This window comes from Lepidochelys olivacea (genome assembly GCF_965140295.1).
Source record: "Lepidochelys olivacea isolate rLepOli2 genome assembly, chromosome: 5".
NCBI lineage: Eukaryota > Metazoa > Chordata > Testudines > Cheloniidae > Lepidochelys > Lepidochelys olivacea.
In genome coordinates, this window is record NC_140415.1 from 132,713,100 (window position 1) to 132,731,146 (window position 18,047).

The 18,047-nt window shown below is 46.6% G+C and overlaps 1 protein-coding gene across 1 annotated transcript in view; it reads left to right on the forward strand.

The window, feature by feature from the left end:
• The window catches only part of LOC311521119 (uncharacterized protein), a 61,706-nt gene that overhangs the window by 25,693 nt on the left and 17,966 nt on the right, over positions 1-18,047 (forward strand). Inside the window, exon 2 of the mRNA XM_084629249.1 lies at positions 8,814-8,919. The gene's annotated coding sequence lies outside the window, so the exon portion shown is untranslated. The remainder of the gene's footprint in view (positions 1-8,813; positions 8,920-18,047) is intronic.

Below are 18,047 nucleotides of genomic sequence, written 5' to 3' on the forward strand. Positions count from 1 at the left end.
TCGCAGTCACAGTTCCCCCAGCACCTGGGCAGCATGGCTGCAGCGCCACCAGACCTGGTGCTTCAGGGCAGCGCAGTCGGGGGGAGGTGGGTTGCGGGGCCTGGGCCCTGCTGCCGGAGACAGGGGCAGAGCAAGCCACCTCCAGCATGCTTGGCCCCTGTCCCCATCAGCCAAGCCCAGACAGGGAGCGAGCCCTGCCCGACTGCCAGGGAGAGCAGCCAAAGGTGCAGGGGAAACACACAGGGAAAGGACTAAGCCCCCCTTTCCCCCACCCCACAGGTAACGTGGGGCAGGGAGGGTTGGATGGGGTGGGGGGGGCCCAGGAGGGGTGGTCAGGGGGTGGGGAGCAGGGGGGATTGGATAGGATGCAGGAGTCCCAGGGGGCAGTTGGTGGGGAGCAGGGGGGGTTGGATGGGGTGGGAGTTGCGGGGGGCTGGAATGGGGTTGGGGGCCAGGCCACGCCTCACTGTTTTGGGAGGCATAGCCTCCCCCAGCTTTCCCTACCCAGCCCTCCATACAATTTCTGTACCCGGTGTGGCCCTAGGGCCAAAAAGTTTGCCCACCCCTGGTCTAGGCCATGGGGCATTTTGGTGAGGGATGCAAGAGGAGGAGTTTTACAAGGCCCTGGGCTTTCCTTTTATTTTTGATATGTAGCCTCCTCAGCCTGTTCAAAGGTAGATGATGAAGGTAGTCTCTGGGGCCAGGTTTTTTCTTCCATCAGCTTAATTGACAGACAGTCTTGTCTAGTTTCCAAATAATGCCAATGTTTGAAACTCCTGCACCTTGAAGAGCGCCCCTTGTTGGAGCCATTGTCAAAACCTCCCTGAGTTTCCAACATGGTGTCACAATATAATTTCATTGGGAAGAAAGAGGGGGACAAAGGAACTTTAGACACTTAGACCTGGTCTGTGCTAGAAAATTAAGTCTTGCCTGTGTCTGCTGGGATCAGATCCCTGAAACCACCAGCCTCTGGCTGCACCAGCATGGCCTTTCAGCCCTCTGCAGGCCTCCCTTTCTCCGGACAGGTAGTGATAGGCATACATCAACCCCTAGTCCTCACCAGGGCTAGATGAAGGCAGGGGCTTTAGGAGCTGCAGCCTGGAGCCCCGGCACAAGCGGGGCCCCGCAAAAATAAATCAGAGGCAGTGATCCCTGGGCTGCTAAAAGGGGCGCTCAGACTGCCTGCCCGCCCCGGAAGCAGCTGGCTGCTGGCATGTCTTTGCGGCCCCTGGCGGGGTGGAGAGGTGGGTCTGGACACTGCCCCCAGGCCCAGCACCATCCCCGCAGTCCGGCCAATGGGAGCTGTGGGGGCGGCGCTTACGGGCACGGGCAATGCACGGAGACACATTGTCCTCCCCCAGGGGCACACAGAGATGCGCCAGCAGCCAGCCACTTCTGGGAGCGGCGTGGGTTACAGCATGCAGGAAGCCTGCCTGAGCCCTGCTGCACCACTGCCCAGGAGCCACCTGTGGTAAGCGCCTCCTGGCCAGAGCCTACACCTCGTATCACCTCCCTCCCCACAGCCCAGAGACCCCTCCTGCATCCAAACTCCCTCCCAGACCCTGCAGCCCCTCCTGCATCCCAATCCCGTCCCTCAGCCCCCTCCTGCACCAAACTCCCTCCCAGGAAAAAGGCTTGTATACAGGGGCCCCACAAAATCTAATAGCTCCGGGCCCACAGGAGAGTTAATCCGGCCCTGGTCCTCGCAGGGTTCTCTGCAGGGTCCAGCCCCTGTTCCACTGAACACTCACACTCCTAAAGTGTCATTTGAATTTGCTATCCTTCATTTGTTCATCCATACATCGTGAATTTGTCCCTTGTTGATAGATTCTGAGAAGAGGTGAATAGATAGTTCTTGTACCATACTATTATTTGTACCCTTCTATCATGAGGCACATGGGAAAGGTGCCCCCTTCCTTTTTTTCTGAAAAATTAACATTGTACTGTTCAAAAATTAAAGAACTCACATTACAATTAGCCATAAATCAAACTAAGTCCCCAAATGTCATAGCTTTAAAAAATCATTCATGAAAGAATTAAGAATATAAGAACATAAGAACGGCCATACTGGGTCATACCAAAGGTCCGTCTAACCTGGTGTCCTGTCTTCTGACAGTGGCCAATGCCAGGTGCTTCAGAGTCAATGAACAGAACAGGGAATCATCAAGTGATCCATCCCCTGTCACCCATTCCCAGGTTACTGGACTTGCTGAATGTTTGATGTTCCTCAGTCTACTTGTATGAGTCTGTCCAATAGATTAGAAAATTATTTAACAGACCATTTTACTATTTACTTTCCTTGATGAACAAATATTTCATTATGTCATTGTTTCCAGCACTCTCATCACAGGGGAAATATCACATGACTGGACTGTTGTCTAGCACAGGTGTTTTATTAGTGTTTCCCAGGCACTGGCAGGTCGAGTGCTGCACGGAACAATAGACCAATCTGTTGGGAAGGAGATGAGTTTTTGTGCTGGAATCAAGGAAGCCAGACAAGAAGACCAGTTCCTAGGGCTAAAGGAGTTTTGTGTCAAGTAATCAAAGTACTCAGGTGGGCAATGAGTGGTGATGACTCCCTGTACTTGATTAAGGCCCTGATGCAGCAAGGTGTGTAAGCACGTACCTAACTTTAAGCATGTGAGTAATCCCTGATCTTGCTCCCACTGAAGTCAACAGGAGCATAATCAAAGACACATACTGTAGGCATTGCAAATGAGAAGACAACTTATGCCTCTGGCTCATGTTCTCTGCTGTCCAGCTGTGTCTGTATCTGTCAGCATCACTTAGTTTGCCTGCCAGGTTACCATCTCCACTTTCCCGCTGCTCTGTGTGGGCTTGTAAATAACCTCTTGGTCTGGATTCTGATGCAGTTTCTTTACACAGCCAGGCAGAGTGTGTTCATTTGGGGTAGCTCAGAGGATCACATTAATTAGAATTGGGGAAAAAACTATTTTCTGCACATGATTAGATTCACTTCTAATAGATTCTGTATTAGTTTGAAAATGGGGGAAATAGCACATGACTGGACTGTTGCCTAGAGAAGGTGTTTTATTAGTGGCTCCCAGGCACTGGCCGGTCGAGTGCTGCAGGGAACAATCGACCAATCTGTTGGAAAGGAGACGAGTTTGTGGGCTGAAATCGTGATAAAGGTAAGAGCCTGATTCAGCGAGGTGCTTTACATTGGAAAGCTGCATTAACCTTTCAGTGCAATGCAAAAGGGGTCAAGGCTGGAAACGATGTAAATAACGTCAAAGAATCACTCTTAGCACATATTATTACAGGTATTCTATATGGCCACCTTGTATTGACAATTTATTCCATCTCCTTTAATGAGATTCTTTCTGAAGTGCTCTTTCTATACGGAATAGAAGATGAAGCAAACACAGACTGTCAGAATGTCTTAATCGTGGACACTGATAGATGTTGCATTTTCCTGCAAAAAAAACAAAAAACCCCAAAAAACAAAACAAGTGAATTTCAAACTTCAAAAACTTCCAAGGCTTGTACATTTAGAAAACGAATAAATATAAAACCTAAAGTGAGAATCTATCCTCTGCCGACAGTACAGCTTTGCTAGAACATTACAGAGAGAAAAAGTAAATGTACAGTTACATTACATTAGGGGTGGCCATGCATCATCATCATTATATATGTAACCCCTATGGTGTGGCTCTCTGTCTTCCACGCTGAGCTTTGTCTAGATCTCGGTCTGTTAGCTCACGCAATTCTGGTGTGCCTTTTGATGTAGAGATTCGAGGTTCAATCCTGGCACCCCACAAGCAGCAACGCGTTACACACGGGTCGTACTATTCCTCTTCCACTGTGGCAGATACAAAGACGCATTAAACATTCTGCATGGTGACCAGAATCATATGGGGTGACTGAATATTAAAAGCCTTTATAAAAACACCTTATAAAACAAAGCTTTTACCAATCACTGAAAGCAATAGTTTCAGGAGAAAAACACAATGTACAGTCACAATTTCACGTCACACAATGTACAGTCACAATTTCACAAGTTCACTACTCAGTGTTATTAATGAATCATAGAATCATAGAATATCAGGGTTGGAAGGGACCTCAGGAGGTCATCTAGTCCAACCCCCTGCTCAAAAGCAGGACCTATACCCAATTAAATCATCCCAGCCAGGGCTTTGTCAAGCCTGACCTTAAAAACTTCTAAGGAAGGAGATTCCACCACCTCCCTAGGCAACGCATTCCAGTGTTTCACCACCCTCCTAGTGAAAAAGTTTTTTTCCTAATATCCAACCTAAACCTCCCCCACTGCAACTTGAGACCATTACTCCTTGTCCTGTCCTCTTCCACCACTGAGAATAGTCTAGAACCATCCTCTCTGGAACCACCTCTCAGGTAGTTGAAAGCAGCTATCAAATCCCCCCTCATTCTTCTCTTCTGCAGACTAAACAATCCCAGTTCCCTCAGCCTCTCCTCATAACTCATGTGTTCCAGACCCCTAATCATTTTTGTTGCCCTTCGCTGGACTCTCTCCAATTTATCCACATCCTTCTTGTAGTGTGGGGCCCAAAACTGGACACAGTACTCCAGATGAGGCCTCACCAATGTCGAATAGAGGGGGACGATCACGTCCCTCAATCTGCTCGCTATGCCCCTACTTATACATCCCAAAATGCCATTGGCCTTCTTGGCAACAAGGGCACACTGCTGGCTCATATCCAGCTTCTCGTCCACTGTCACCCCTAGGTCCTTTTCCGCAGAACTGCTGCCTAGCCATTCGGTCCCTAGTCTGTAGCTGTGCATTGGGTTCTTCCGTCCTAAGTGCAGGACCCTGCACTTATCCTTATTGAACCTCATCAGATTTCTTTTGGCCCAATCCTCCAATTTGTCTAGGTCCCTCTGTATCCTATCCCTGCCCTCCAGCGTATCTACCATTCCTCCCAGTTTAGTATCTGTTATTAGTAATGACAGGTTTCAGAGTAACAGCCGTGTTAGTCTGTATTCGCAAAAAGAAAAGGAGGACTTGTGGCACCTTAGAGACTAGCCAATTTATTTGAACATAAGCTTTCGTGAGCTACAGCTCACCTGGATTTGTGCTGGAAATGGCCCACCTTGATTATCATACACATTGTAAGGAGAGTGATCACTTTAGATAAGCTATTACCAGCAGGAGAGTGGTGTGGGGGGAGAGAAAACCTTTTGTAGTGGTAAACACCCATTTTTTCATGCTTTGTGTGTATAAAAAGATCTTCTGTACTTTCCACAGTATGCATCCGATGAAGTGAGCTGTAGCTCACGAAAGCTTATGCTCAAATAAATTGGTTAGTCTCTAAGGTGCCACAAGTGTTATTAATGGGTGTCATACAGCATCAGAGGAGTACTGTCCATATTAACTCCCCTGAAAACAAATTGCCAGATAATATAAATCAATCCATTGACTTAATAGATCTCTACTGATTTACATCAGAATCTGGCCCTAGATTTTTTCTGAGGGTGCTTGGTTCTTCTTTCTTTGTAGCTATTGCAGCCACTTATTTCCTGTCTCCCAGCCACCAGGTTGAAATCTTCCACACTCTGCTTGCAGGCTGCATAACCAGGGTTCGTCACTCTGCTCTTCCTCCTCACTTAATCATAATGACACAGGAAAGGCAAGAGGTGAAAAGCTGAAAAGGTTTTCTTCCTCAGCAGGAAGCTCTGTTAAAGCAGCATGGAGCAGATCTGGTGACGTGTCCGTCTTAGAGTCTGCAATTTGATGAAACACCATTTATTCTCAGAAAATTATGGAAAAAATAGTCAGACAGATTAGTGCTCATAATTTAAGATTTATTATTTGAATTGCTGTCATGGTTACAAGCCCCAGACAAGACAAATAAAAATATTTCTGACCCCAGCTCTCAGGAAAGCTAATGACAGCAACACACAACACTCTAAACTCCCTCTAAGCTGTGTAGCCGTGCAGCAGGCTATCGAGGGCCGTGCAGGCAAGGAGAGGCGCGGAGCTGTGGCGGCCAGAGAGAGGCACCTCTCCCCCAGCCCTGGGCTACTGCGGCGAGAGAGAGCTGGGGGAGTCCTCTCTCCCTGCCGCAGCTCTGGGGCAGCCTACACCCCAACCTTCTTATCCCTGGCCCCACCCTAGAGCCCACAACCCCAGCCAGAGTCCTGCACTCCAACCCTCTGCCCCACTCCTGAGCCCCCTCCTGTACCCCAAACCCCTCATCCCTTGCTCCACCCCAGAGCCCGCACCCAAGCCAAGCCCTCACCCCCTGCACCCAACCCTTTGCCCCAGCCCTGAGCCCCCTCCCACACCCCAATCCCCTCATCCCCGGCCCCACCCCAGAGCCTGCATCCCCAGCCAGATCCCACCCCCGCACCCCAACCCTGTGCCCCAGCTCTGAGCCCCCTCCTACACGATGAACCCCACGGCCCCACTCCCGCCACACAACTCCTCCACGTTGGTGCACATAACAAAATTCATTCCGCACATGGATGTAAACAATTAGAGGGAACATACACTGCAATGCACTGCGATGGGGTATATAGACCCTATGTTTCAACAGCCACCAAGGGGTTAATGGACAGAGCTGCTACTTCCCCACCTGTGGCTCATTATTTGACCAGCAACAGTTAGGGCAGAGACTGTTCTTCCTGGGATACCTGAGGAGGACTTTGCATTGGCGGCAAGCTGGGAGGAAGTGGTGTAAGGCGCTAGAAATACCAAGCACTGGAAGGAGCTGGGGGCCTGGAGGTTGATGAAGGTAGGAAGTGGCCTGGGGAAGTAGCAGAAAGTTGACCTTAGCTGCTTGATTCAGGGTCCCTAGGATGGAATCCGGAGGGGAAGGAGGATGGGTGGGTCTGGGTTCCCATATCTGCCTCTAAGGAAGGGGATGTAAAGCCCTCCTGATGCAAGGGTTAGGGACAATTGAGCCCAGCATGGGGCTGAAGATGGGTCATAAGGTCCTTGTTAGCCTCTATCACCCTGGGAGGGATGGGACCATAGGCAACCTGGCTGGAGGGCTGAGTGATGAGAAGGTGCAAATCACTGCAGCCTTGGAGTGGCTTCTGGGATGCCAGAGTCACGGAGGCTGCTATACCATGCCTTGCTCTAAGGGGGTGCACTGATTAGTGAGTAACCCCTCTCTGTGCCCTCTGTATAGCCCAACCCTTAAGAGTAATTTAGGATTGTAAAAATAAAGAGGAATAAAACTGGGCAGGACTTCCAGGAGTGCTAGTACCCACAGCTCCTGCTGACTTCAGCTGGAGTAGTCTGTGCCCCTCTGATTCTCCATCTCAAACAAGATTTATGGCCCGACAGCCCTTGGAGATAACAGGTTCATTTTGGAAAATTGCAATAACCCTATATAATGACAGGTTTCAGGGTAGCAGCCGTGTTAGTCTGTGTCCGCAAAAAGAAAAGGAGGACTTGTGGCCCCTTAGAGACTAACAAATTTATTTGAGCATAAGCTTTTGTGACCTACAGCAGCCGATGAAGTGAGCTGTAGCTCACGAAAGCTTATGCTCAAATAAATTTGTTAGTCTCTAAGGGGCCACAAGTCCTCCTTTCCTAATAACCCTATAGTGCACCACAGTTTATTCATATGACCCGTAAGTGTTGCAGGCATTTAGCAGCAAGCACTAGTGTTAAAAAGCACACCGTCTCCTTCACATAGAGGTGGATTATACACTGGGGTACTTGGAGACCATTAGCCTAAGCAGAGGCAACTAAGTTAGCAGAGGTAGTTTTGTAGCTCACCTGACACCTAAAATCAGGGGCAATCCCTTGTGCACAAAGCAGAGGGTGCACACCTGTCACCTAGGAAGAGAGGCTTTGTTTTTGATTGCCCATGACTTACTTCCAGGGAACGAGCATATGAGCCAATTCAACCACTGCTCACATGTACCTGTGTAGCCAGGAATCTGCTCTCTGAGAGCCTAGAACAGCAGCTCTAGTCGACAGCTAAGGCGGGATTTTAATAAACCACATTAATTTGGAATGATGGGCAATTTAGGTAGGCAGAATGTAGCTAGCCCTCCTTTTCTGGAGCAACCGTCAGCTTGGCTAACACTCAGACTAGTGCTCCAATTACCACAGGATCGTTAATGACAAGTCATGAGCGTTAGGTGCACGTGAAGAGCTGTGTGCAGTGCCCAGCAACTCTTATCGGTCCTACAAAACCTCTGAATAATGTTGCATATCCTTGAATGCCATCTACTGGCAAATCTTCTCTTGGCATGCACACAGGCACCTCTTTTGTACAGCATTCTTGTCACAATCAGCACCTCTCTTTTATGCCTCAGCTAAAATATGGCCCCTTCCACACAACAGTGCCATGGTAGGACACTGCTTTGGGGCGGGGGGAGGGGGTGAGCTTCTTAATTAGCTACCATATTCTGGGGTTTTCTTACAGGCTTCCTAGCCAAGAGCTATCTGGGCCCACGGCTGCTTCCTTTATAAAATCTGATCGAGTTAGAGGAAATGGCACTTTGGCTCCAGGTGCAGAATGAAGTGGATACACGGAAATGCAGCCTTTCTAGTGTCTGCACTCAGACGTCTTTTCTGGCCGCTCTCCTGCTGGCTCACCCCAATGACATGGTTTTGAAGATTCAGGCTGTGAATCTGACAGTTTAAGAGACCATCAGAAAATGAAGGCAGGCACTAGTCTCAGAAGAGCCTCTTGCAAATGGGAAGGATCCCTGAGGCCTAAGGATAGAGATGAAAGGAAGAGGGGGAGGTTGGATTAGATTGGAAAAGGCAAGTTAGATTTGAGGGGGAAGTCTTGCCTCTCCTCAGCGTTCCTACCTGCAGCTCATTGGCTGGTGCGACTTATTTATTTCAGTTGCTGGATCAAATTCCTCTTGCAGATGAAGACCAGGTAACATTCCAAGCCTACTGCAATGCTGTGTGCTGACTGTCGAAGAGCCCTCTGGAAACCAGGCTTAAAGGTAACACAAAGGTGTTTTAGTTCCTTCAATAACACATCTGCACTCAGTTTTATCTGACTTCACCGCACTGCAACGCCAATACCCTCGACAGAAACCTATGTTGTAGAATTCTTTGTTCCATGGCAGGTAGCGTGGAATAAAGGCACAGCTGTCCACCCACAGGTAAGAGCAATTTGATATTCACATCACAGTATTATACTCGGCAGCTTTTCCTAAAAATTGAGCTGGACCCAATTCCCAGAATCCTCCTCCCCACTTCTGGTGTGGGTCAGATCCTCAGCTGGTACAAATCAGCATAGCTCCCTTGAAGTTAACGGCACTCTATCAGTTGACACCAGCTGTGGGTCTGGCCCTATTCCTTTGTTTAGAATTGATTTGGTTTCTGCAGCTTTATTCCTAACCCTAAATCACAATCTGACGTGGATGACCTCATGGTTAGTTGAATAGCCACCAAGAATTATGAATTTAAAGGGATTTTTTGTAGTTAAAAAATATAAAGAAGGGTGGGATTGTTACATCAGATCCTCGGGGGGGATCTGCTTCAGTGACTTGGCTCATATCCTTTGCTGGGGTAGATTAGTGTGACTCCAGTCCCTTAATTCAAAGAAGGATGGTTTTCTAAGACATTCCAGACAAAATGTCCAAAAATGTGTTCCATCAAAAATGTAACTTTGTTCATGGTGGAGCATCTTCCTGATTGACTTTTACTTTATAGAATTAGAATCATAGAATATCAGGATTGGAAGGGACCTCAGGAGGTCATCTAGTCCAACCCCCTGCTCAAAGCAAGACCAAGCCCCAATTTTTGCCCCAGATCCCTAAATGGCCCCCTCAAGGATTGAGCTCACAACCCTGGGTTTAGCAGGCCAAGGCTCAAACCACTGAGCTATCCCTCCCCCACTTTGAGTGGGACCTTGCAAAAAGTTTTGTTATGCTACAGATCTGGCCCAACTGACTTGCAGCAAGTGCTCAGCACCTATTTAGGCACCCAGATGACATGGCAGATTTTCAAGAGTGCTCGAGCCAAGCACTGCCCTTTGTTCTCAGTGGGGTTGAGGGAGTGGGGGAAGGATATTCTGCATTGTTCTAAATGGGAAGTGCTGGTAGCTGCTATTGTCTTGGTGCAAGTTGAATTCTATCGGGATGTCAGAACAGAGACTGGCATAATATGAATTGTGGGAAGGCCTGTCCCTGCCCTGCCCACTGCTGAAGGTGAAGCATCTGGTGGGATACGAGCTAGCACTGAGGGAGAACCAGCGTCGTGGTGGTGGTTACACTGATGCTAGACATGAGCAGTAGAAGACCCCAAGAGTTAAACTCCGGTAGCTAAGAGCTGGATGGGAACTTGCTCCCAGGCTGAGGCTGTTATCCTTTATGAGGGACTGCAATGCTGCTTCCCCCACCTGCTGTTGCCAGTGAAGCAATAAAGGATCCTGCTGGGTGCACTTGCTGTTTAATGAGTCATGTGTTGAATTTACTGGTGGGGTTTGGTAGCCTTACTTTTTTTTTTTTTTTTTTAAGAACAGCTTGAATTCCTTTTATGCTATGCTTAATTATAAGCCTCTGCTGCTGCAGCAAGGAGAGCAGTATGCCTGGTCCCCTCCAGTTCTGGGGCAGGTAAGAGTTTTCTGCATTGTGGGCCAAGTTTCAGCCATGTCTGGTTTTTATGGCTATCCTGGTGAGAATTTCAGAGTAGCAGCCGTGTTAGTCTGTATCCGCAAAAAGAAAAGGAGGACGTGTGGCACCTTAGAGACTAACCAATTTATTTGAGCATAAGCTTTCGTGTAGCTCAAATAAGTTGGTTAGTCTCTAAGGTGCCACAAGTCCTCCTTTTCTTCCTGGTGAGAACGTGTTTTTATTGCAATAAGTCCTAGCACTGCAGATAAAGTCAGTGAGGCCATAAGCACATTTAGCAAAGGTGAGGGCATGTTGCCTCAGCTGGGACTACACCTTCCAGGTCCAGCAATAAGCATTGTGACAACCTGGAAAGGGGAATGGCAGGGTGACCCAAGTAAATCACTCCTCACACAGCTACTGTTTAGGTTCTTCTCCTTGTCTGTAGGGGATCAGTTCCTTTCCCATTAATTACTAAACAAAGGCCTTTGCCAGATGGCATGTGCTGAGGATAAATCATGCCCTCCGGCATTACTGGGGGACAGTGGAAGATAGGCAGAAAATGCTGACTTTGAGTCAGTGCAGTTTCTGCAGCCGCATCCAGTCAGAGCAGTGGTTCTCAACCCATGACCCAATCAGCACACAGCTGTGGCCCCTGTGACATCCTCAGGTCCATACAGGTAGAATATATATTGTGTGGATGTGGCCCACATAACACATAGAGAGCTGCATATGCAGCCCACAATGATAAATAGGTAGAGAATCACTGAGTCAGAGTTACAACCCTTGCAGAGGGTGCTGGCAAGGTGGCTTAAAATAGGCCCTGGAGGCCTACAGCATTATTGGAAAGACCCAGTCAGAGAGAGCAGACTTTTCATCTGTACATGTGCGGGGCAGCGAAGCTGGCATCGGAGCTATCCTGCAGTAGCCCATGAGCAGGGCACTGTAATACCGGTGCAGCAAGGTAGTCGGAGCCACCAGAAGCAGGGCTCGAGGCTCCATGCAAGCTCAGTGGTTTGAGCATTGGCCTGCTAAACCCAGGGTTGTGAGTTCAATCCTTGAGGGGGCCATTTAGGGATTTGGGGCAAAAATTGGGGCTTGGTCCTGCTTTGAGCAGGGGGTTGGACTAGATGACCTCCTGAGGTCCCTTCCAACCCTGATAGTCTGTGATCATGCTGAAGTTCAACATCACTTTGTATCGTGTAGCCCCCTCTGGCTTAATACCACAACACACGTGGTGGGTCATCTGTAGCAAGGATGGAACCTGGGACTTCTACACAAGCTTCTGTCTAAGCAAAAAAGACCCAGCTCTCTTAGCCAAAGCTAAAGCTGGCCCAGCTACCAATAGAGAGGGACAGAGCACCACACGAAGTAGGTTACAATGCCACAGACTCTGGTCCATGTCCACCTCCACCCGCCCTTATTTTTGGATGGGAAGGGGAGATCGCCCTCGGCCTAATCTGCCCCACCCCTTCCATATATACTGGCCTGTCATAGCTTGTATGAGGCCTGTTTTCCTCCCCTGCTCCTGTACAGCTGTGGCCCTTAGTAAGAGGGATAGAATGAAAGTGCCACCTTTGCCAAATAGCTGGTCTCGTTTTTCAAACAGGCCAGCCTGGAGTTGAAGTTGACTAGGGGTTTGCCCCACCCATGGTAGCTAAAACCCCTGAAGGAAAATTTGCATTGTGAATGGGGAACCTTCTCTATAGCTGAGCTGTGATTGGAGATCCAATGATGGCAATGGGACTGTGTGAGTCCTACAGCACTGATATCATCTAAGAATTCTCCAGAAACCTACATAATTATTTGAAGTGTATTGGAGTCAGAAAAATAAAATGCCAGCTAGCATGGAGTTGAGGCGCATCCGTACTGTATTGTGGATATTGCCAGACAGCTGTGTCATAAGGGACATTAGGAAAATGCCAAAAAGGAAGCCAGTCATAAAAGCTACCTGAAAGCTTGAAGCAGCTCTTACTATATTCCTAGCTGAGTACATCAAATTGGAAAATGAAGAGACACTGCAAACACTGTCTGTTTTAAATGCCTGTCTTCCATTAGTGTGGTGGGTTTGGTTTGAACTAAGCTATTTGTCACAGTTCAGGGCATCCACACTGGCAGGGTTCCTTGAGGACATCTACTCTAGGCTCCCAGCTCCTCAGAGGCCCTAGATATTTATTCTTAAAGAGACTTCCTTATAAGGTGAAAGCATTAGAGAGAGAACCAGTTTTTGACAGTTCCTATACACATGCTAAAAAGCTTGCTCAAGGTCCACTCTCAGTTGTGTGGGGTCCCACTAGGCTAAATTCCTTCCACTACTTCCCAGGAAGAATTGAGGACCCCCTCGGACAGAAGGCTCTGGCAATTTGGTGGATCAGAAAGAAGGCCCTGAGTCCATTTAAATTCAGGCTATTTATCCAAAAATCCTTTCTTTGTCTGGTGGTCTCCGGGGCATCCACTTTGACCAGTATATGCAAGCGACTCCAGGAGGGGACATGTTCCTGAAGGTGAAACAACCTGAGTGAATTTGCCTAATCACCCTCTCTGTTCTTAGCTCCTGGAGGAACTGTGGTCACATACATGCAATCCCTGGGACTCCCCTTTACCCCAGATACATAAACTTGTACAGTAAAATATTACAGGAAATTGCCCTGTCTGGCTGAATTTTGAATGAGAAGGCTTGTGAAGTTCAGTAATAGCAGGACTCTTGAATATAATCAGTGAGTTACCTAGAGAGAGGTGGACTTCACTTCCTAACTATAAAATAGCCTAGCGTTGTAGAAAACAAAACTGATCATATTAACCCTTAGATTGTTGCCACATGTCTCTGTGACTCCTGCCTCTGGAGGTATGACCTGCTCCATTCTTCCCAGGGAGCTCACAGTCTCCATGACAAGTTAAAATGTCAATATTAACTATTTCACTGCTGATCCAAGCATGGAATAGATATGGTCCGTATTACAAAGAACTGCACAGTTTACAGTGAATGGTGTCTCACTTAGTCTCAAGGAGGTGGGCACTCTTTGTGGGCAGGGCTTGGCAGAGTACTCACTTTTCCCTCTCTCTCCCCAATTCCATCTCTGCTTCAGGGATATGGCACAGTCACTTCCAGTAGGAGTGACTTGACATTGGGGATGTCAGCTGGCAGCCAGGAGTATGTAGCTAACTTAGGATGACCAAATATGGCTCATATTTGGCAAATATACCAGTGTCATGCAAGTTGCCTATCCCTAGCAACAAATGTAATCACGTGAGGATCTATCACTAGGCCAAACTGAGCTCAGGTATAGGAAGACACAACTCCCTTTGAAGACACTGTCCGTTCTGCCCACTTACCCTTGTGATAAATTTGCCCCACAGCATCCACCAAAGCACTTCCAACCCTTGAAAAAGCAGCAGCTCAATGAGGCTCACCATGAGAACTCCTTGAAGCCCTGTGCAGTGACATGACTTCTCTTTAGCTTCTGCAGCTGCCGTTTTCTCCCTCTGCTCCGCAGCAGGAGATTGAGAAACAGCCGGGAAGAGGAGTACCAGAGCGGGCACTGCAGAAGACGTATCTAGTTCTGACTGAGTGGCTCTGTCACGCTGTCTGGAGTGGCTCACAGCAGTGAGTGGCAATCTCAGGCAGCCTGTCAAGAAGCAGGGCAGAGACCCCAAACTGTTTTACCATAAAATCACAGGCAGGCCCCTTGGGCATTGCAGTCTTTCTTGCCAGTCAGGCAAGCTGAACTTAATGATAGATAGTCCCTTACACCAAAAATCACGACAGTGTTCAGGTTACTCCCACTCCCAGAGGACCAGTCACTTACTCTCGGTCAATTTGCACCTTAGATCTCACACCACAGACAATGGTTTCAGTCAGTCCGATAGTAAACTATGTAAGGATTTATTCGCTAGGAAAAGAAATGAACGTTATTACGAGGCTAAAGCAGGCAAGCATACAGGCACAAATGAGTTACAGTCAATGGTTCCGAAAGATGACAGTCCTAGTAATCTGTCAGCTCTGAATGTCTTTCAGGGCTAACCCAGGTTGACCCTGGAGATCTCTGCTTCTGTTTCCTAGCTTGAGCCCTGTGAGAGAGCACACAGTAAAAGAAATGAAAAATGTTCTTGTCAGTTATTTTTATTTCCTTCTTCCAGAACTCAAGCTGATGGGACGAGCCCTTTTGCATGTAGAGGTTTCAGAGTAACAGCCGTGTTAGTCTGTATTTGCAAAAAGAAAAGGAGGACTTGTGGCACCTTAGAGACTAACCAATTTATTAGAGCATAAGCTTTCGTGAGCTACAGCTCACTTCCTCAGATGCATATCGTGGAAACTGCAGCAGGCTTTATATATACACAGAGAATATGAAACAATACCTATTCCCACCCCACATGTCCTTTTTGCATGTAGAGTCTTCATGGGCCCAAGGAGGCAATTAACAAAGTCTTTCTATTGTGATGTTCCACAGTGGTCCATTTAGTTTTGATTAGGCCTTCTTGAGGGGCAGGAGACGATCCCTCCTGACCGGGTTCACAGTTTCAGAGCAAATTTTTTTTTTTTTTACAGTTACAAAGCAAATACTTAAATATTGCCTTATAGCAAATGATAAAGAAATTATACATGTGATTAATGCATGCAGCAACTTACAAGCATTTCATAAAGTCATAAACACATTATTATAATCCCAGTCCCCATCTAAACCATACTAACAGACTGGTTTCCAGCAATGAATTTGTCAGAGCTCAGCTGACGCCTAACGCCTTGGCAAGAGCTGCACTGGGTCTGCCAACATCACACCCTCATCACCCCCTGAATGATACGTGTGTAGGCATGTTATTTCTAATTTGTAGTTTCTCAAATCAGATCACACATTTCTATATTCAGGTTGGTTCCGTAATTGGTAAACTATAAATCGTATTGGATTAGCGTGACTGAGAGATACAAGAAACATGTTAGATAACATTATGCTGAGGCATCACTTAACTGTAGATGTAAATCAATCGCCTACCTTACTTCACTGAAGTCAAAACAAAATTAGTGCTTAATTAGCAAGGACTGAAGTAAGAAAGGCTTTGTTGAAATGCCCAATAGGATTAACTGCCTGAAATGAGAAGTCCAACAATACCATTTTTGAAGTCCAGAGTTCATTTGATTAATTAAACAATTACAGCACACAGTACATTTCCTGCACACTAATGACCAGATGGGGAAAGCTGATGGGCACAGAAAAAAAAAAATTCAGACTATTAATCCCAGCTGCTTTTCAAACCAAGCTTTGCTGGAATTACTGTTGCTGTTAAACCTCTTTGTTTAAAAAATAAGCATTAAAAGTCCTATTTTCTTTCCTGCATGAGCACATGTCATAAGAAAAATAGTCTCCATTTTTTTATGAGTTTGTTGTTGAGTTTGTCCATTAAATAAAAGCTGCCAAGCACAATTCCTTTCTTGCTTTGCAACATTCTCTGTGAGGTTATCATCTCCCCATCATTCCAATTAAAATTGTGAATGCTAATTTTTCCTCCATGAATAGGTTTCCCTCCCATTATTTCTAGACTGTGCAATAAAGGAGAGTTGCAGGGTATGTAATAAAAGTTAAGAGGTGAAATAGAAGTATGAATTATGTTGTAACACATGGTCTACAGTCTCTATGATATTCAGCTTAGCCACACACTGCCTTAGACCTGAAACAGGCTGGCGTGACTAGTTGACCAAAAGAGAACCATGCATCTCTAAAGCTACATTTTACAGTAAAAGATGCGTGAAGTGCCTACGTTCCAGAAACTATGCAGCAATAGATTGCAGTATATTTTCCAACATGCCAGTTAATACTGTAAAATGTCTAATAGTAAGGCTTTGGATATTATCTCACATGACCTTCTCTTGAACAAGCTAGAGAAATATAGCCTAAAATGACCCTATTATGAGGTGGGTGCACAATTGGTTGGCAAAGGGTATTTGGAGAGTAGTTATCAATGGTTCACAATCAAACTGGAAGGGCATAGAATATCAGGGTTGGCAGGGACCTCAGGAGGTCATCTAGTCCAATCCCCTGCTCAAAGCAGGACCAAGCCCCAATTTTTGCCCCAGATCCCTAAATGGCCCCCTCAAGGATTGAGCTCACAACCCTGCGTTTAGCAGGCCAATGCTCAAACCACTGAACTATCCCTCCCCCCTGGGAATCCTACAGAGACCTGTCCTGGATCTGGTTCTATTCAATATCTTCATAAATGATTTGAATAATGGCAGAGGTATCCACTTACAAAGTTTGTGGATGATACGAAACTGGAATGGGTTGCAAGCACTTTGGAGGACAGGATTAGAACTCAAAATGATCCGGGTGTTCTAGTGGATCACAAGCTAAATATGAGTCCATAATAGAATACTGTCGCCAAAAAAAGCAAACATCATTCTGGGATGTATTAGCATGAGTGTTGCAAGCAAGACACAAGAAGTAATTCTTCACTTTACTCAGTGATGATAAGGCCTCATCTGGAGTATTGTGTCCAGTTCTGGGCACCACATGTTGAAAAAGATGTGGACAAATTGGAGAAAGTCCAGAGAAGAGCAACAAAAAATGATTGAAGGTCTTGAGAAAATGACCTATGAAGAACGATTGAAAAAATTGGGTTTGTTGAGTCTGACGAACAAAAGCTTGCGGGGGGGATTGTTATAAAGAAGAGGGTGATAAATTGCTCTCCTTATGCACTGAGCATGGGACAAGAAGCAATGGGCTTAAATTGTAGCAAGGAAAATTTAGGTTGGACATTTGGAAAACCTTCATAACTGAAAGTGTAGTTAAGCACTGGAACAAATTACCTAGGGATCTCTAAAAAAGGAAAAGGAGGACTTGTTGCACCTTAGAGACTAACAAATTTATTTGAGCATAAGCTTTCGTGAGCTACAGCTCACTTCATCGGATGCATGGGATCTCTGTCATTGGAGATTTTTAAAAATAGGTTAGACAAACACCTGTCAGGTATGGTTTAGATTGACATAGCTCTAGAGTGGCTCACAGCTGTGAGTGCCTACCTCAGGGCAGACTGTCAGAAAACAGGCAGATGCCACAAGCTGGTGGTATGTTCTATAATTAGATTTCCCTAAGCCAGTAACAAATGTGAACTCCTGGATCACTATAACAGTCTGACCATGGAGTCACAGACAGTCCCCTTAAACTCTCCAGTCTATCTTATCACCTAGACAAACTGGAGTTTGTGATAAAATGCTCTCTTACACATACAAAAATCACACCACATTTAGGTTGCTTCCAGTCTCAAGAGACCAGCCACTTACCCCAGATCAATTGGTACTCCAGATCTTACACCAAAGACAATGCTGGCAGCCAATTCTATGGTAAACTAACAGAAAGTTTATTAGCTAAGAAAAGGAAATGGAAGTTATTGAGAGGTTACAGCAGATAAAATGTATGTAGAGGTGAGTCACAGTTTTTGTAATTCCAAATGGTGGCAGTGATGTAATAAACTGCTAGTTTCCCAAAAGTTTTTTCAGGGTACTCAGTTTGTCTCTGGGAATCTCC